Raw genomic sequence first — 21,374 nt, 5'->3', positions numbered from 1 at the left:
TCGTAATGTAACTCAAATGTGTTTCTCAGACAATATTCAGCACATCACTTCTGATCGTTATTCATCGATATCCAAAGTCTAAGAATAAACTCGAAAAAACATGCTTCGGAATAAGCTAAAGAATGCTCAAAAAACATTTAACTTAGAGTCAAAAAAAGTCTGAAGTTAGAAGCTAAACGATGCACACAAGGATATATTTTTAATTAATTTTTAAGATCATGATCACAAAAACTTTTTAATCAATGAATCATCAAAATTGTTTAAGTAACACCAGATAAGTTTTGAAAAGAGAATTTCAAAGTTGACGTAGTTTGGCATATTTTGAGATAGTTTAAATACTAAATACAGAATTTTTACGAATTTTCAAAGGTATTTGTTTTTTAAACTTTTTGACAACTTGTAATTTTTCAAACTTAAATTGAACTTTGCACTGGATTTTGAGTATGTTCATGCAAAAAATTGAGCTTCATTACAAGTGAAAATGCTTATTCTATACTTTCATCAGCCTCAACAAGTTTTAGATGATATTAATGAAGACTACTAGCAATGGCCGATTATTGAAAATTACGATTTATTTGAAGCGTAACGTAGTTTTGATTATCGTAAGCAAAATATCCGATGCACGTTTTATAAAATCGTTTTATCGTGTCCAATATGCATAACAGTTACATTACCTAACTACATATTCAAAATACAATTATTTCTGAATCCACGATTCTGGCAATGTATTTTACAATTTCTATAATCGTTTGCTAAACGTGTTATTGCGCTTCATCAAATCGTCGTTTGACGGTTTAAGAAATCGTTTGGTTATAATCCTCAATCCCCAATTATATGGATTATTATTAAGCTTTAAGGCCAGGCTTTTGATTAAAGAAAATGATCTATTCCTAAACAGTCTGAGATTATTTGATATCAATACCTACTTGTTATTTAAAGGTAATTGACCATCCTCTTATTATAGTCAAAAGGAGACAAAACGAAAAGTTTTATGAATGCCTTCTGCCAAGCAACAAATCGAAATGATCTCATTTATTGCGACAAACTTATGTTTTGTTCAGGCAATTACGGATACAAAATAAAACTTGTTTCTTGGTGGACGTCCGAAAGTAAAAGAGAGCATTTATTTCAATTTTATCTCTAATTACACTTTTTCGCGCGCGAATATTTTAACACAATTAACAATTAAACTATAAAGCTGGCCACACTTAACATCCAACGAACAACAAACGCTTCGCGCCTTGTTTACAAATTTGGTGTGACGTTCGTTTCTAGAGCGACCAACCGTGTTGAGAATCAACACTTATCTTACTCAAAAATGGATAAATCCATCATGAGCGTGTATTCCATTTAGAGAAACGTCAAACGAAGCTGTGATTCAAGGTCTCTTAAAACCATTTTAAAACTGTTTGTTGAAATTGTTTTATTGCAACATTTTTCGAACCGACAAAAACAATTTTAAAACTGTTTTACAACTGCCTTAAGATATTCAACATAAACTTACTGAACGCCATGTTGATTGTAAAATTGAATCGAATTTACTGACGCCATCTTGCTGGAAATAACATTATATTACTAAAAACTAGACTTTTTCAACAAATTTGACAATGTTTTCGGTACTATTTGTTGTATACAGGGTTGCCAACATTTTTTTGCAAAAATCTGGGGACTGGCGAAATAAAAATCAGGCAAAATCAGACTACGACAAAGAAACGGAAATTTCGCTAAAAGTGATGACCTTTTTTTTTCACCGCTCCTCATTTTCTCTCTAATATGTGTTGTGAGCCTACTTGGTTGAATAATTCTACTGAATCATAGCATCGAAGCAATCGAAAGATTCCCTTTAATTCCCTTTTTAAATAAGAATTCGAGGGAATCTTTCGATTGCTTTGATTCAGCCACATTTCCACTTTTTCACTTCAGCAATAGTACCTAATCCAGTTTCTTACTAATCATTTTTCATCACATTCGCAAAAATCAGGCAAAATCAGGCATATTTTCAAAAAATCAGGGAAATTCAATGGCTTATCAGGTTGTCAGGCTGAACCTCAAAAAATCAGGCAATACCTGAAAAATCAGGCACATTGGCATCTATGGTTGTATAGGTAATGAATTTCAATGCAAAACCAAAATTGCATCATTTGAGCAAATTTAAATGTTACTTAAATTATTACTTTTCAAACTAAAAAATTTTTAAAATTGTGTCAACCTTGATTTTCTTTTAGGCGCGCATATGTTTTGATGCTATTTCGTATATATTTCACCAGAAATCTGAGGTTGCACGAAGTTTCATGCTAAGACATATTAAATACAAAAATGAAAATATTTTTAAAATAATTTAAATGCAATCTTCGCCAATCACCAAATGCCTGGGAGAGTAAGTGATAACACGAGAAAAAATCAGAACAGAAAGCTCCCACAGTAGAGTATCTGTCAAATTTCACAGCTCCCACAGTAAAATTCCTATCAGATTCCACAGCTCCCACAGTAAAATTCCTATCAGATTCCTTGACGTAGTTTAAAAAGAGCTGTGGATAGTCTTAAGAGAACTCTGAAAGGTTTCTTAAGGCTATGTCTATAAGGTCGAATAAAACTATTCTGTTGGATGTTTTATTGTAGCGTATAGAATTAGCTTTAAAAACGTTAACAAAATGGTCCCTTTTAGCCAAATGTTAGCTTTGAAGTAGTTGTGCTAATAGCGTAGAATGCGCTTTGGCTTATAAAGTAGCTTTAGGAAATAGTCTTAAGCGAACTAACAGTTGGTTGGAATAAAACTTAAATTGTTACTTGGGTAGATGATTGTTTTCAACTGGTGAAAATGTACAAACGGGAAAATATTTCGGCTTTTTCAGTCAATTTACGGATCCAAAACACCTTCTCTTCTAATTAGAAGAGAAGGTGTTTTGATCCGTAAATTGACTGAAAAAGCCGAAATATTTTCCCGTTTGTTACTTGGGTATGTATGCCGTGACCGAGAGTCGGTCTCATGACCTCTGGCTTAGAAGATTTGACTGTTATCCGCCACGGTCGGTGGCGAATTTATACACTGCTCCTCAAAGCCACTCTGTCTTAAAACCAGCATAAAATCTCTGTCTGCATGTGACCCTTCTGTTTTTGCTTAAAATGGTGACAAAAAATACACTGTCGGAAAACACGTCTGCTTCTTCTGCATGTTTAGTTCGTTTGAGTAGCCTAAATGTATCGATTTTTCTCAAATTTCAGATGAAGTTTCCAACAGGAACAACACTACTCCAATTGAAGCTTAGCCAAAAATGCAGTTTTGTAGTTCATATCGTTTTTTTAACAGTAACCTCTAGTCTTGAGAGCTAAGTATTTTTTCAGTTTTATCTTGAATGAAAATCTAAGATTTAAGAAACTTCTTAAAAATTCTGCCAATTTGAAAATCTGATAAATTTTCTCACTAGACGAAACCATAAAAATCAAATCCCAACTATCAAGAACCATTACCCACTTGTCAGATTCTCCCAGCTAGATAATCGATGGCAAATGATCTGCCTCTGGATTAAGCCGCCCATAATGCGTCGTATTTATTGGCTCACTCCTTTCCATAAAGAGGAATTAACCGAGCCAAGCCTTTCGGGTGTCTGGTTGGTAGCAATATCACTCACCCTTCCATTTCCGGTCTCTGCTGCTTTCCGAGAATGTTGGCAGTATCAGTAGGTATGTACCTACTCGGGAGGGATTAAGGGTGTAATAAAAGATATATCCGCAAGAAATTTCCCATGGGGAGGCGATGTGGTGGTGGTAGGACAATCCCGTCATCATCGGCTCGGAAAACATCAAGTCTTCCGGAGAATGGTGATGATGATGATGATGATCTTCCCCTTTCTCCGTCGGAAGGTGAAAGCACTTCCGGTTGGCGGGTCTCGAGAAGGAGCTCAAACAGACGTGAAGGACCCGCAATCACCCGATGGAGAATAATTTCTCCCTTCACCCACTCAACCCGCATCGTTCAAGGGGGATGATGTTTCCATTTGGGATCTGTAGCTGTGTATGTGTGTTTGCATTGTAAGTGTACGTGCGTGCGTACGTGCGTTTGTAGGTATGTTTGTGTTCGGGGACGTTTGCTGATGTTGTTGACGTTGGCAAAGCGAGCAGCAACCGGAATAGCCCCAAACTGTGCAAACAAATCCCGGCACAGCCAGGCAGACAGGCATCCCAGTTAGAATTAAATCAGAATCCACAGGTGCAAATGTTGCGTACCCAGTTGTTGTTGTTGGAGTTGATGTTGTGGAAAGGGGGGATGTTTTTCGGGGTGGAAAATTGTTGCTCCGGTGCGGAAGCTCACGTACTCGCTCACGTCAATCGATTCCGGTGTGTGCGGGTTGCGGTGTTTGGAGTGTTTGGCGGATCTGAGAAAAGCACGTGACGGGGTAGATTAGCTCAACGCGATTTGTTTGATAAGCATTTTTTTTCTCTTGACACCTTAGGGGTTAAAAGAAATTTCTGAACGTATTTGTATAAGATCAAATGTGCAATATAAAGGGTGATACGGTCAAAATTTGGTCAATATCAACTTGACGTATTTCTTTAAATTTTGCATTTAAAAAACCTGAACACCCCTCATTTTGAAGGTGTGTGTGTAGACTGATGCTCCTATTTTGATTTTGGAATTCACTCTTTATTTGTCAAAATGCCGTCCAAGAAAGAAGAGCAGCTCGCACACAAAGCTGGCAAAATCGCTAAAAGTTGCCAAATCAACCGTTACAAATGTCATTAAAGTGCATGGGGTACTTTGTCGACAGCCAGGAAGTCTGGATCGGGGGGAAATCGAAAACCGGAAGCCGCTGAGACGACAAAGAGAGTTGCCGGTAGTTTCAAGCGAAACTCTAACCTCTCTCTCCGAGATGCCGCAAATAAGCTGGGTATATCGTCTACAACCGTGCATCGAGCCAAAAAACGAGCCGGACTATCGACTTACAGAAAGGTAGTGACTCCAAATCGCGATGATAAACAAAATACGACGACCAAAGCGCGATCCCGAGGGTTTACACGACGATGCTGACGAAGTTTGACTGCGTGGTAATGGACGACGAAACCTACGTCAAAGCCGACTACAAGCAGCTTCCGGGACAGGAGTTTTATACGGCAAAAAGAAGGAGAAAGGTGGCAGATATTTTCAAGTACATGAAACTGTCAAAGTTCGCGAAGAAATATCTGGTTTGACAAGGCATATGTATTTGTGGCTTGAAAAGCAGCATTTTCATAGCTTCCGGGACTGTCAACCAAGAAATTTACGTGAAAGAGAGTTTGAATAAACGTCTGCTGCCTTTCCTTTCGTACGTCTCGGTGTTCGAGTGGTTAGCGTGGTAAGACGGTAACGGTAATCGCTGGTCCACTGATGGCATGGGTTCGATTCCTATCTCGGTACTGGGTGTTAAATGTTAATCTTAAGTTGTCCACCTCATTTATTCAGTCTGTAAAGCCTAAATCGGCTAAGACGGTGTATGTCTTTTTTTTTTAAACACGGTTGTTCCGTACTGTTTTGGCCGGATTTGGCATCTTGCCATTGCGGTAAAAAGGCCATGGAGTGGTACGCCGCCAACAACGTGCAGGTGGTTCCCAAGGACAAGAACTCTCCCAACACGCCAGAGCTCCGCCCAATTGAGAAATACTGGGCTATTGTTTTGCGGAACCTAAAGAAGACCAAAACAACTGCTAAGGACGAGCAGCAGTTCAAGGCAAACTGGCTCTCTGCAGCGAAGAAGGTGGACAAGGTGGCTGTTCAAAATCTGATGGCAGGGGTTAAGCGTAAGACCCGGCAATTCGGATTTGGAAAAGCGGAAGCTTAACTGAATATTTTTCCTGAATTTTATACTAATTAAACTTGATAAAGAAATTTTATTTGATTTTTTAAATAAACGATTTCACAGATTTACACGCGTTTTCCCTTGACCAAATTTTGACCGTATCACTCTTTATATACAGTTGTGTTCAAAAAAGAATGAAATCGCTTGAAGCTGCGCACCCACTTCCAACTTTGACAAGCTGCCATTTCTCTCTCGATTGATATTTTTTCATGAAAATTTCACACAATCTAGTTCAACTATCCAACTAACATTGCACAAAATTTGATGTCTTTACATTGACGGAAAACAAAGATACAGCTATTCCCGTAAAAAAGAGAAATTTGGAGTTGCTTCACTAAATTTGCTATATCTTTGACAATTTTCATTGAAAAATCTTGAAATTTGGTCAAAAGATGTGAAAATGTTTGATCTAATACCAGGCCAAGTTTCGTCAAAATTGATGAACGTGATCAAAAATGCTGCTGGGTTGAAAATGAGGTTCATTATCGCCCAGCAGACGATTTCATTCTTTTTTGGACGGATATTTATATGGAAATCATCGTAATCCATGTATTCTTGGTATTTTCTTTCACAAAACCAAAATTTATCACAAAGAATGTTATAAATTGCTAAAAGCTTCATTCGTCCTTTGTTTCGAAAGAGAAAATGTTTCAACAGAGTTCAAAATATGAAGAACAGAGTTTCAGAAATGACCTGCTAATTATAACGATAAACATATTTGATCTACAATTTAAGCGAATATTCTATTCGCTCTTGTGTTTCAATACCAGTTCTGTTGGAACAATTTCTGTTTCTAAACAAAGGAAGAATAAAGTTCCTATCAATTTACAACATTCTTTGTGATAAATTTTGGTTTTGTGAAAGAAAATACCAAGAATACATGGATTACGATGATTTCCATATAAACATCCGTCCAAAAAAGAATGAAATCGTCTGCTGGGCGATAATGAACCTCATTTTCAACCCAGCAGCATTTTTGATCACGTTCATCGATTTTGACGAAACTTGGCCTGGTATTAGATCAAACATTTTCACATCTTTTGACCAAATTTCAAGATTTTTCAATGAAAATTGTCAAAGATATAGCAAATTTAGTGAAGCAACTCCAAATTTCCCTTTTTTACGGGAATAGCTGTATCTTTGTTTTCCGTCAATGTAAAGACATCAAATTTTGTGCAATGTTAGTTGGATAGTTGAACTAGATTGTGTGAAATTTTCATGAAAAAATATCAACCGAGAGAGAAATGGCAGCTTGTCAAAGTTGGAAGTGGATGCGCAGCTTCAAGCGATTTCATTCTTTTTTGAACGCAACTGTACCTTCTATCTGGCAATCGAGAGTGGGTTTTTTTAAATCCAATATCGCTTGTGCTAGGAAGGTTGCAATTGATGTGAGCCTTCATTCTGTGCATGTTAATATGATTTGAAATATCCTGTTCTCATCTGTGAACAAATCAATCTACTGTGGAGAAATGGAGAATTTGATTACTGTCACGAAAATTGTTGGCAAGAGGGGGGGGGGGGGCAAAAATAGTATGATCTGGTATCAACACCTTCGGAGAAAAACTCGTTCCTTGGCCTGCCAGAAGGCTAAAAGTTTCTAAAATTGTGAGCTAGTTTTTTTTAAGTTTTTGATTTGCGATGAAGTCTTCCAAGTCTTCTAAGCCAGAGGTCAAGAGATTGAGTCTCGGTCACGGCATACATATGGTTGCTAGCCATTATATCCTTGTACGCTTTAGTTTTAAGTAGAATTTAGATCTCTTCAAAGAAACATGAAGAATCACTGATATCCTATATGTGTGTGTTCGTTATGAATAATATGTGGGCATCTCGGCTTAATTTGATTTATCACGAATTAATTATTGGATATATAGGCAAGCCTGGATATATCATGAAAATGTATAATCAACAATAATCGTGGTATGAAGCGTTCTTCTGTGTAAGATACATGTATTTACATAAGATTTTTTAACTGAAACCATAAGTTGTTGATGATTATGTAGCTTTCTAAACATAACTTTTTAGATATTTTATAAATTTTTCAAAACCATTTGAAAAATTTAACATATATGTTATTGTTTAAATTTAAAAAATAAATCTTCGCTCTATTCGGCCCAGTCTGCCGAATACTTAGCACGACTATCGAAAAATCGTTAGCAAAACTTGCTTCAGATAGAATTGGAACAAAAATAATTATATCACTTATTTATAATTTAATTCAAGATCTTTTTTACATAAAAGTAGCGTTTTCTTCATACTGTTAAGAAAAAATAAGGAAAAATTATTCGTTACGGTTTAAAGAAATTCTCGATTTTTCCTGTAACACGGCTATTTAGGCGGCGCACACTTTCTTCGTCCATCATTTTAGCTATCTTATTCCACCAGGTTTTCCTCTGATTGATGTCTTTGACAACCTTTCCCTTTGCCTTGAGTCTCTTCTTAATGATTGCCCAGTATTTCTCATTAGGGCGAAACTGGAGGCACTTGGATTGGTTAAGATTATTCGAAACAAACTGGACTCCTTTCTCTGCGTACCATTCTTGAACGACTTTGCTGTAATAATTAATCAAATCATTAATTTTCACGCAAATTTGTCGGAAAAAAACAAATTTAAATTTGGCTGGACCATGAGACTGAGTCGATTTGGGGTCATTTTTTGATTTCACAAACCCTGGGGTCTTAAAAGCTTCGTTTTGATCCAAAACTCATCCATGATTTTTTGCAGAATTTTTAAGTAACCTTTACATGAGTAAATTTGAACTTTTAGGTTTGTATGAGAAAATTGAATATTTTGTACTGAAAAATCAACATAATTTTTGTTTCTTCTGTGGAACCGAGCCTGCAAATGGTGTTTGTGCCAACTATGAACAACTTTGTCGAGTATTATAACTTCGTATCTTTTAAGACAAAAAAGTTATTAGCTGTTTAACAGGTGTATGTCTTTTTGCATTGATAAACAATAAATTCAATTGACATCACTGCTTGTACCCCACGAAGTATTGCATGCAAAGTGGTCTTGCAATACTTCGCTGAGCACCCAGCAGTGGTGGCAACTGAATTTATTGATTATCAATGCAAAAAGACATACAACTGTTAAACAGCTTATAACTTTTTTGTCTAACAAGATACGAAGTTATGATATTCGTTGTTCGGCGGAAAATTTCCTTTAGAAAATTTATGAATTGGCACAAACACCATTTGCAGGCTCGGTTCCGCAGAAGAAACAAAAATTATGTTGATTTTTCAGTACAAAATATTCAATTTTCACATACAAACCTAAAAGTTCAAATTTACTCGTGTAAACGTTACATAAAAATTCTGCAAAAAATCATGGATGAGTTTTGGACCTAAACGAAGCTTTCAAGACCCCAGGGTTTGAGAAATTCAAAAATGACCCCAAATCGACTCAGTCTACTGGACCATCCCTCCGAGACGTTAACAAGTAAAGTTTTTGACCTTGGATTTGCCTGAAGTCAGCCTTGACATAGGTTTTATCGTCCATCAGAAGACACCCGTTGAACTTGGTCAGCATGGATTTTGGCCACACTATTCTGTTTTATGGTCCGATTTGGCTGTTTGCTAGCTCGATACGACTTGATCCCTTCCGGAGTCGAATTCTCCTAAAACTTCCAAATCCGTCTAGCAGCAGCGCGACAATTAGAGCAAAAGTTTTTTTTTCAATTCTAAATGAAGCAAGCTTAAATTGGGCTATTACGAGGGGCAGGTGGCAAAGTGAAATGTAAGTAGTAGCGGCTTGCGTATTTTTTTTTTGTGGCAAAAAGGTTATAAATCAGTTGCGATAATAATTTTTGAACCTCTCCCGATGAGATGAGAAGGTTGCTTGTTAAATTAACAAGCAGGCTTTTTAGTCAGCAACGATGAATGATGATAATTACAAAAATGCAATTTTGATAAAGGAAGAATCCAAACCTAATGAGCCTAGGTAAGGTGCATGTGCGGTGGGAGGAGGGGGAAACTAGACGATCACCCCCAGGCCCGTGCGAAGGACTCGTCCAAAGGGGGGGGGGGGGGGTTTCGAAATTCAAATTTTGCCGAAAATAATAACAATACCAAAAATACACAACAATAAGGTAAACTGATTTCTAAACAATTTTCTCACTTATAATTATCATACAAGCTCAAAAAATAATAAATTCAAATTTTCAATAAATTTCTGATCACGTTAAAAATTAACCATGATGAAAAATTGTTAAAAATTTATAATAATTGTTGTTAATAACTCATCTTATTTCACATTTCTTTTCTTCATTTTCAATGGAAGTGTTGATTAAAAAAATCCACTGTAGTAGGTATCTTGAATTTGGGAAAAAATTATATCGATTAGAAATGTGAATTCTTGATAAGGAAAAAAACATTTGAACTTCAATAGTAGATTATTGAATTTTATTTGATAAAAAGAAGAAAATATTTAATTTTGATCAAAGTCAAAGATAAAACGCTACATTAAAATTCATCCAGTAATTCAAACAAAAGGCAAAAAAAGTCCTGGAGTTCAAAATAATAACTTCTTTTTACATATATTTAGAAAAGAAATGATCAATAAGGAACTGATAAAATAAAAATAATGAATACCAAGTTTTGTTGTAAATATTCAAACCTCAAAGAAAATACAAATTAAATTAAAATTTTACTTTAAAATTGCTACTTCGAATCAAATCAATTAGAGATGAGATAAATTAAAATTCATGATCGGTTAAAAACATTATTTAATATAATGAAACTAATAAAAACATTCAAAAATTTTCAATCAAAGTTTAAAAATTTGAAGATCTGAATATTTTGTTGCTATCAATTGCAATATCGGGTCCTGAAAAGGACAGGAGATGGAAACAATGTTTTTCTAATTAAAAAAATTAGTTTCAAAAGCAGTAGATTATGTTATTAGAACACAAAAATTCAGTTAAGAAAAACAAAGAGAAACTTAAAAAAATTTTCGTAAAATTTAAATAGTTTTTCTTTAGAATTCGTTAAATTTATTTGAGAATAAATCAAAATATGAAGAAGAAAAAGATAATTTTTTGAATTTTTTAGAAGGATTTTTTTTATTAAACTCGTCCAATCATTTTATAAAGTTAAAAAAAAAAATTAACAACTGCAAGGAACAGCATTTTGATTCCTATGATTGAATGATTGATTTGATAGATTTAAACGTCCTGAACTCACAAATCACCTTGCGTTTTGGTGACTGATATGGAGTTGATAAGCTTTAAAATGCATCAGTATTAAGCTAAATCAATCATTGATAACTGATGAAGTAACACATCTACGGCTACAAAAAAAAACTGATTCTGAATTTGTTTACTATACCCATTTAATTGAATTAAGGAATAATATTCCAATGATGATGATGCATAATCTAAAAAAGTTAAATTCTACAGTTTATGAAAAGTTGTTCAAACCTGCCAAACGATTAGATTTTTTCTTTGAAAATATTTAAAATTCAATTTGGTTTAAAACTTTAAGAAAAATGAGGAAAAGTACACAAATTGAAAACCTATATAACTTTTTCGCAGATTTCAAAATTACTTGAAGTTTGGAGGAAAGTTGAAAATTGATTTATACCTTAATTTTTAGATCTCGTGTTTTTGTTTTGAATTTTTTTTCAAAATGCATAAATTTATGAAATGTTTTCTAAAGATTTGCAAAAATTTTTCAATAAACAAAAGCTGATAGTAAAACTGCATCTTTAGATCCAGGGCAGCTAAGTAAAAATTAGCTTTTAAAATTTTTTGCACCTCGAAGAATGTTAATTTCGGGGCCTTGTGTAATTTACCAAAACGTTTTTTAATGTGATGTTGAGCACTTTGAAAACACAAAATAAAATTGAGACTGAAATTGGTTTGTTGAAGAATATTTCATATCAGCACATTTTTTTGTAAATCAAAATTTTAAGTTAAAAAGTAGAGAATACTAGGTTTTAGATTTTAATTTGCTAATTCTGATGACCATCGTGAGTCATGATACATGGCTTCCAACTTGTTGATGCATAAAATTAGTATCGGTGAATAAATTTTGAAGTTAAAATGTTTCAAATTCTGAATTTGTTTGGTTACACTTCTGGAATAAAAACCTATTCTAAAGACGAGGTAGGGGTTTTGTATGTCAAGTTTAGAGTTTCCATGCTAAAGGTTAATTGAAATGCAAATCGAAATTTACAATTGAAAACTAGTTTCAATTCGTATGTAATGTCGTAAAATAAAATGTCTCAAACGTATGGTGAATTAAGAGTAATTTCCGCCGGAGGCGAGAAAAATTTCTGACTTTCTGTTAACACTTATTTAACACATTTTAAGGGGGGGGGGGGGGGGGGTAGGGTCTAACACTTTCAAAAAATCGATTTTTTTATTTTTTATTTTCTTATTGTAAAACATTTCAAGAATGTTGTGTCAAATTTTCAAGTCAATTGAAGCAAAACTGTAGAAGTTATAGGCCTTTATCTCCTCCTATCTAATACTGCAAGAAAGCAAGAGCAGAAACTTCAAACGCGTTTTTCTCGAAAGCACATTTTTAAAGTCCGTGGACATCGTCATTTGAAAACTACTTATCCGCTTCTTTTCAAATTTGAAACATATTTTCTACCTATAAAATACCAGACCCCAACGTTTTTCTTTTTTGATTTTTTACTTTGGGAGATTTTACAGGTGAAAAATGGCGGATTTTTAAGTGAAAAATCGTAGTTTTTACTTCAAAAAGCCACAAAAATTTCATAAAAATATTTTTAAGTTAAATAAAAACGTTGGGGTCCAGAAAAACATCTATTAAAAATATTTTGCTCTGATTATTTGACTTCAGATGATTCTGTGCTGAGATACAGTGTCCACCGCAAATCCTGATTTCTAAAAGGCATCCTCGAAAGTGCTCCGTCACCGGCTCATTTTTCAATATTTTTCTACGAAAAAATTACTAAATGTTCTTTTAACAATGCTTTGTATAATGCAAAAAATTTGAATACATTTGTTTGAACGATAGCTCTAGAAAAAAATCGTGAAAATGGTGTTTTTTTATACCCGTTAGACCCTACCCCCCCTTAAGATGAAGTAAGTTCTCTTTACTTCTTCGAAAATTTTACTTTGAAAAAATCTTCATGGGGGGGGGGGTTAAACCCCTAAAACCCCCACCCGTTCGCACGGCCTTGATCACCCCCCTCCCAAGCGGAAAAAAAACTGTTAAGAATATGCGCCAGCTTGAGCTTCATGAAAATTTAGAACTTTCATTCAGTATACCCTTGAATTTAAAAAAATCAAAGGTATACTGACTTTATGAATTTTAAATGTTTCCCAAATAAATTGTTGTTAAATTTTCCATCGGGGTGATCAATCTTCAATCAAGGGAAACAAAACTAGAAAATTGGAATTAAATTTAACACCGAAGGAGACCTCCTGGAAGAATATCTCGAATAGTTTTACGTTTTGCTGTAATATAAGTTAAGGCCCACAAGCCCCACTCCCCCTCCACACACCCCACTAACCAGAATAAACATAGCAGAATATTTCCGGCATTTATTCGGGCTGATCTAATCAGGAAATTTCATTTTTTCAAAACTAAATGTAGACATTTGATTCCGATTTTTTTATCACACAAACCCACGCTGAATCTAGTAATTATTCGAACGAAATTCAAGAAGAAAGTCATCAAAATCACCTTGAGCTTTCATTTTATGAGCCTTACTTGAAATATTTGTTTTTTAATGTGAATAAACCCAGAAAAATAGCAAAATCAAAACTATGAGTACAAATAATGCAAAAATAGTGCATGTACCCTCTTTCCGATAAAAAATTATAAGAAAAAAAAACAATTATAGAAGAAAAAACTACTGTAGTTGCTTGAATTTGGCAAATCGGAAATATTAAGTTTCTCTATTGAATTTCTCTTCCAAACCCGGTATCAGATTTGAAATTCGAATTGAAACTTTCCAGGTGATAAAACTTATGTCTTATGCTTAGTAAATATCCTGAATTCAGCTTATCATGTTCCAATTGACCGTCCATTCTCAAATTATATTCATTATAAAAACATAATCGTTGTTGAATTGTGAATTTTTATGAGTGATTTTAAAAAATAAATATTTCTATTTTTGTAATTCTTCTAGATTTTAAAACAGAGATTAAATTCATTGAAATTTTCAAGTCTTGTAAACTCGTGATCATTTTTGAAGGTAAATAAGTTTTTATTTGGATTTTTACACATTACACACACAAAACTTTTTTGTGTTTTAAATATATGTAACATTTAGATAAAGAGTTGTACAATTCTTGTTCAGGCTCTGATTGTAACTTCGATTTTGAATTCCATATTTGATTTTAATTTGTAATTTGATTCAAAAATCAATTTTTTTTTCTATCGACACTTTACCATCCTTGTGACATTCGTGTCTGAATTAATTTGAAATTAAGACACTGAATTGAGGTTCTGGATAAAATCTGATATCTGGTTTCGAACTTTACTCTTGAACTTCTATATCTGTATCTCCATGGAATATAAGTTGAATTTTTTTGTTTATTTTTTAAAATTTACTTTGTTTATTTTTGAATTTTTCCAAAACAGAGAATTTTAGTTGTTGATAGAGTTATTAAATAAGTTGCTAATTGAACTCTGCATTTAACAGCTCTAATCATAGTTTAAATTTTCGATTATTTGATTAACTGTTTCATAATGTTTGCACTTAATGGTTTAACAATTTTTGTCTGAAGATACCAGAAACTGCCTTCTACGCCGACATAATGGTTATTTAATGGCAATATGTAGATCTAATTTTCAGTTCCTTCATATGTTCTTAAATTATGTATTTTTTGAGATGGCACATGAAAAAAACGATTCATAGGGGCCCCCAAGGAAAAATTGCCCCGGGCCCCCCATGGCTTCATCTGGCCCAGCCCATAGCCTTAAAACTATGGATAGAAAAGCCGTATGAATATCTGTGGGCGGACATACAATTTTAAGAAACCATTGCAGTTGAAAAGTTTTGTATGTTACCCCAGTTGATGGTACCTCTCTTCCACCCGCAATAACTTTTTGTTGTTACTCTTAGAAAAATTATTCAAATATTGCTCGAAGCAAAGAACTATAAACCAAAAATAAGAAATCAAAATAAAAAATTCATCAATAAAATGTCAAATATAACAATTGAATGATTTAGTTTAAAGCTTCAGTTCAAATATCATTTAAGCATGATGACATTAAATTTTCAACATCGTACAAAAAATTACACATAAAAAAATCAACTTCCAATTTTAATCCAGATTCAGAATCCAATTCATTGAAAATCTCCTCAGACATAACTATGAAGTTTTCCTATTAAAATAAATTTGCCTGTTAAAATAAAACGGAACAGTTGCAGAGCTTAGAAATGAGTATAATTTTCAATTTGTACTTAACTTGTAAATGCAGATTTCATAAACATTCATGTGCTCCTTCTAATTGAAATTCACACAGAAGTTTATCTAACCCATAACTTCGCTCATAATCAGAACATTGTTTTTTATGTTCCCGTGTAATCTGGTTTTCTACTTAATAATTTGCTGAAAACAAACCCAAACGCCAAACACTTTCGAGTCCTTCCAGTCCATTATCGGTAGGTACTCGTAAGTACTCGTTCGTAGCAGTGTGGTTTGCATATGACGTGTTAATCGCTCTCGATGCAACGTTCCTAGCCGTCTCGCAGCAGCACAAAATTCCACAAAACTAATGTTAAGCCATACCGGACATCGAAATCCTTCTACCCGGTTGCCTGGTTGGCATTTCTATTTCTTCCAGGCCCTTTTTGGGATGGGTGGCGAAAAGTTTTGTTCGAATCGTCCTTCCTCAGATTACAACTATCCGCAGTTAGATGCTGCTGTTGGCGTTGAGAATCATATTTTTGAGCAAAGTTTGGACACAGTGAAACATTTTTAAATTTTTTTTTACAAATCATTGAAAAGTTTTGAGGTGTGCTCTAAAAATCATAATCAATAAGTTCTTATAGAATTTTTTTCAGAATTCAATAAAAGTCACATTTTGTCCAAATGTGCCCAGTTCGAAAACTATCCCAAGGGCGTTCCGGATCGGTGCTGTGGCATGGAACCCATTTCATCCCGATTGGGTCCTATCCCGGTTTTGAATTTGTTCCGACATCATTTGGATCCGGGCTCTTGCGGTAACAAACGGCCAAACTTTAAATCGTTTCCAATTGAGCGGCGCGCATCGTACCCTCGCATCATGGATTCACTTATCAAAAACATTCCCCGTCGTAAACCGGTGTTTTTCGTACGCCTTTTCCGGTTTTCCTTGTTTTCACACCCAGGATCAGGATCACATATATTAGCACTCACACACACATCACAACAAACACCAAAGCCAGAGAAATGTTAGCTCAAGGGCTCTGGCAATCACAATGGAGTGTATGAGTCTCGGGGATCTGGTACTCTCTGGAGCCACTATCATGCGGATGTGGATGAGAACATGTAAAACTATATCCGGTGCCTGATGGCAAAACCGAGTGTTTTCGTAACTACAATTTCCGATTCGTTACTTCAAGCTACTTTCGGTTGTTGGGACTTTTACTGAAACAAGTTGGCGGTTTACTCTTGAAGTGAAATCGAGACTTTTCACCAGTTTTTTTTTTGTTAAATCGAATTCAAATGTCAACATTTTGATTGAAACAATCCTGAAAATATCTTGGAAATGGGATGTGCAATATTTTTAGATGTTTAAAAAAAACTAAGTAATTTTTAACAAGCAATCTGCAATAATGTCCTAACGAGTCCAGGAACACATGTGATCATTTGTGACTTCTGGTAGAGTTTATCGAAATCTCATATGGTCTACCCATTGACCACCGTTCATAATATCGGACGACAGGAAGGAAGGACGGCGACGATGAGGACAAAAAACAGGAGGACCGGGACGCCAATGATGATGATGAGGGTTTTTCTCTGTAAAAGATTTGCTCCTATTGAAAAACCCAACCTTCTCGCCTTCCCTCCCTCAGGACCCATCTTCCAGCTCTTCAGGCTCGTGTTCATAATGGCGGAAAAAGCTTTTCCATATCATGGCGTAAAAGGTCACTTTATAATATCCACCCACCCCACCGAACATCGACTTAGAAAAAACTCTACATCCATACGTTCGACGACATAGTAAATATGCTGGTATATTGAAGCGAGCAAGCCGAAAGGATTTCGTTCCACTTTCTGTATCCAATGAATTGGTGAAGGAGAGCGGGCTGCAGCTCAGCCTGGTGAAAAGTTGATTACAACTACCCAGCCCCATTGCAAGCAACCGATTGGTGTTACCGTCGTTTGCTATTGAATAGGTAGAGTGACCAAATTTTTTTTAAATGTTTGATATTTGTCGAACTTTATGATCCACTATTTTCAATATCCTAAGAATGATTTCTTACACAAAAAAGGTCTTCTTGATTTTTTTTCTGAATAGACTTACCATAAACTGATTATCCATGAGAAAAATCAAGGATTTTGTTTGTTTATCGAATATTGCATTCCTGTGCGTTTGACTGAATCTGAAAATGAAGAAAATAATTTATTCATTAGAAAATCTGAATTGATCGAAAGTTTTATTATATAGCATTTCATGTGCAGCTTGTTTTATAACTGTTTTATTATGGCTATTAAAGATGCTTAGATTCTTCATTCAACCATTTGTTTTCAGGTAGTTCTGAAAACGCTAATAAACTTTTACTTAATATAATGTTTAAGTTGTTTAGAAATGAAGGATTGTTAGTAGGATACTTTCTAGGATAAATCAACAACGTTTTGTTTCTATATATTCTAAGACTAATTTGGAAAATATGTCTGCGAATCTATATTTTAATATCCAAGGAAAGTGTCTCAAAAACAAGGGAAATTGTCCTTTGATTTTGGAATGAATGAGAATTTATTTGGTTAACATGCATTTTAGTTTGTTTCAAAGAATTTTTCTTTTGAAAAATCTTTGATTTAAAATATCAATGATTTGATACAAAAAACAGTTTCATTTGATTCAAAGTTATTCTCTTTAGCCACAATGCAATTGATATTTAAATTGAAAAAAACATGTATTCTTTAATCCATTTTCCATTCATTCCAATTGCAACAAATATTTTCTGATGTTTCGAAATTCAAACGAAGATTTTCAAATAATAAAAACAAAGAAGTTGAACCTCAAATTTATTTTTTTTCACGAACTAATGAAACGGTGGGTCACAAACTGGTTCACTATAATCCAATCATTCGGTCATAATTTTCGTCTACACGACCACTGGATTTGGAGCATCTTGTGCAGCTTCACCTCGGTTGAGGCATTCAGGGACTTGAAACAAAACCATCCTTTGGCCGTGGTCCAGTAAAAATGCATGCAGTTATAGAAAATTGTCAATATTCACTCTCCAAATAAAATATAATAAAATAATAAAATATACTAACTTGATTCGATTTTTCGGTTTTCTGTTCTTCTTGCAAGTTAATTTAAAATCTCTTTCGGAACAAAGGCTGAAATTTTTATTTGAAGAAATCCATTCTTTAAGTAAAAAACCTTTTTCATCGGTTCAAAAAAGTTCACTTTTTTTCGAAAGAAATAAGCAATTGAACCGTTTATTTATAATCAAAGAGGTTCTTGAAAATCAAAGTAAAAAAATAATTAGTTTAGAGTATCAATTTTTTTCTTTCAAAAATTATTTTTTTGAATCAAAAACAAAATTCTTTGATTCAAATATAACAAGAGTTTGGTTCAAAAAAATGAATGTTTTGAATCAAAATCAGTTTTGTTTTGTTTCAGAAGCCTGGATTTTTCTGGGTGTTTATCTTAAGGAAACTCCATTTTCTATCTTTGAGTCAGTGATTTGAATAGTAAAGTAAAAAGCGTGTTTAAGTTATCATTAAACAAACCTGTTTTCTAATTCTTATTCCTCATGTATGTATTTTCAAAAATTGCCGTTGAGAGTAAAGACACTTCTATCAAACTTCGAACTTCGAGAATATTTATAAGAAGATATTTGAAATATTGAAGTTTTGTTAATGGATGAAGTGATTCTCCCTTTTTGTTCCTTTAAATTTTTAATTTGTTATGTAGGTTATGATAACTGAAAAACATCGTTTATGGAAACTCATCAGTGCAATTCAACTCTTTGCCTCATATTGATTTCGCGATTCTCCGTACAATCGTACAAAACAAATCAACCGAAAAAGTATGATATTTACAAATGAACATATTACAAGTTACAAGTGAAATATTCAATCTCAACTAGCGGATTAAGGTGTACTTTTTACATCAGTAACAATACTTGCTATTAAGCGGTCACTCATAGCATTTTTATTTGATTGTCTTTTTAACAGAGATCATGTATGAAATTAGACTAGTTCACTATTCGACTTTTTTCGCATATCACAGCCGGACTCATATGGGTTGTGTTTTCTAGTGTTTCTGCCAAATTTGAGATCTTTTGAACTAATCTCTGTTCTGCGCAATGAATTTTTGTGAAAAAAAAGTCATTTTTTGAAAATTTTCTTATGAGAGTTCTAGCAAGCCACTGTTATTGTAAAACGATATTATAAGCGTTTTCGTGGATCTATTCTAGAGAACCGTTCAGAAAAACCGAAAAAATTAAAAAAAAGAAAAGATTCTGTAAAAAATATTTTTTTTCGGAATCACTGCTGATTTTAAACTTTAAACTTGTAAGTAAAATTTCTGAACAAGTTGATAGTTTATAATTTTTTTAAATGTTTTCGGTTCGTTTTAAACGATTATCTAAAACAGATCCATAGAAATGCTGATAATATCAACCACCATGCCTTATAAAATCATCGATTTTTATTAACAGGGGCTTGCTAGAACTCTCATAAGAAGATTTTTTTTTTAAAATGAACTTTTTCACAAAAACTCATTGCGCAGAACAGAGATTTGTTCAACAGATCTAAAATTTGGCAGAAATATTTGAAAATGCATGAGGAACAACCCATAACAGTCCGACTTTGATTTGCGAAGAAAACCAAAAAGTGAACTAGTCAAATGAATATGCATATCTAATTCTTAATTCTGGAAAATAAAACGTTTATTTCTCATTAGCCGTACAAACTGTTTATCTATATATATAAAAAGCAATTATCTGTATGTTTGTTTGTTTGTTTGTTTGTTTGTTTGTTTGTTTGTCCTCTATAGACTCAGCCGTCTTAAGAGCTAGAGATCTGAAATTTGGCATGGATGCTCATTAGGACCAGGAATGATGAAAAATGTTTTTAGATTTTTGGACGACCCCTTCTGAAGGGGGTCGTCCATACAAGTCAAATATTGTTTTCACGTTATTGACGTTATTTTCCGTCGGATTGTGATGAAAATTTGCACATGAGTGTTTTGAGAGACGAGCAATCGATTACAGTTATCAAATTTAGGGTCAGGGGTCGGCCAAAGGGGTCGTCCATATTCACTGATTAATGTTTTTGCGATATTGGTGTTATTATACACCGGATTGTGATGAAAATTTGCACATGAGTGTATTGAAAGACGAGCAATCGATTTCAAGTTTCGAATTGCGGATCAGAAGTCGGCTGAAGGAGTCGTCCATACCCAACTTTAATGTTTTTGCGATTTTGACGTTGTTCTACATTGGATTGAGATGAAAATTTCCGCATAGGAGTTTTGAGGGACGCTCTTTTGCTTTCAGGGTTCAAATCTCAGGGGTCGGCAAAAGGGGTTATTATCTGTTCACTGTTTTTACGATATTCTCTTGATTGAGCATAGAATTGTAATGAAAATTGGCACATGGGAGTTTAATAGAAAAGATAATTGATTTCAAGTGTCAAGTTTTGAATCGTGGTCAAAAAAAAGGCCGTCCATGTTAGTTGCTCACTGTTTTCGTGATATTGTCGTGATCATGCATCGGATTGAGATGAAAATGTTCAGATGAGGGTTAGAAAAAATGAGCAATTGACTCCAGGTAGCATGTTCCGTGTCAAGGGTCGGCGGAAGGGGCGTCTCTATTCACTGATCACTGTTTTCAAGTTCCTGACGTTATTTTACATATAATTTGAAAAGAAAAAATGGCACAAAGGAGTTTTGAGGAACGTAAAATTGGTTTCAATTATCGAATTTCGGGCCATGGGACAGAAAAAGAGGGTTTCATTGAAAGTTCAGTGTTTTGTGCAATAATTTTGTTGGAGGCAGTTAATTGATACCAATTTAAGTGTGAAGGTCAAGCAAAAGAGTCGTGCACACAAACAAAAAGTACATGTTTCTGCCATAATGTTTAGAGTTGAAACCGATCGAGAAGAAAACACTCTCACATAAATTTTATTAAAAACCAAACAACAGTTTAATTTGAATTTCAAGTAATAGTAATAGTAGCGACTTTAAACACTGTTGAATTTTTCCCCAAAATTGTCGTAAGAATGTTTCGAATTCATTTTCTAAACTCATTTTGACGTACCAATGATTTAAAGCGAAACGAAGTTCGTACGGGTTCAGCTAGTTATCAAATAAAAAGAATAATTTTCCATACAATTACATTGTTGAAAAATCTAAATTTAGATTTTTTTAACATTTCGGAATACTTTAAAG

General features: G+C 34.1%; 1 protein-coding gene across 4 annotated transcripts in view; it reads right to left on the bottom strand.

Annotated features, from left to right (window-relative positions):
- Window positions 1-21,374, bottom strand: part of LOC129752380 (uncharacterized) — a 238,786-nt gene that overhangs the window by 145,835 nt on the left and 71,577 nt on the right. Inside the window, exon 1 of one of the 4 annotated variants that reach the window (XM_055748170.1) lies at window positions 17,268-17,304. The exons of the other annotated variants lie outside the window; for them this stretch is intronic. The gene's annotated coding sequence lies outside the window, so the exon portion shown is untranslated. Of the gene's footprint in view, window positions 1-17,267; window positions 17,305-21,374 lie in introns of those variants that run through there. 4 annotated transcript variants of the gene reach the window in all.

Source organism: Uranotaenia lowii, chromosome 3 (genome assembly GCF_029784155.1).
Source record: "Uranotaenia lowii strain MFRU-FL chromosome 3, ASM2978415v1, whole genome shotgun sequence".
Classification (NCBI taxonomy): Eukaryota; Metazoa; Arthropoda; class Insecta; order Diptera; family Culicidae; genus Uranotaenia; species Uranotaenia lowii.
This window is presented reverse-complemented; position numbering and strand designations above follow the sequence as displayed.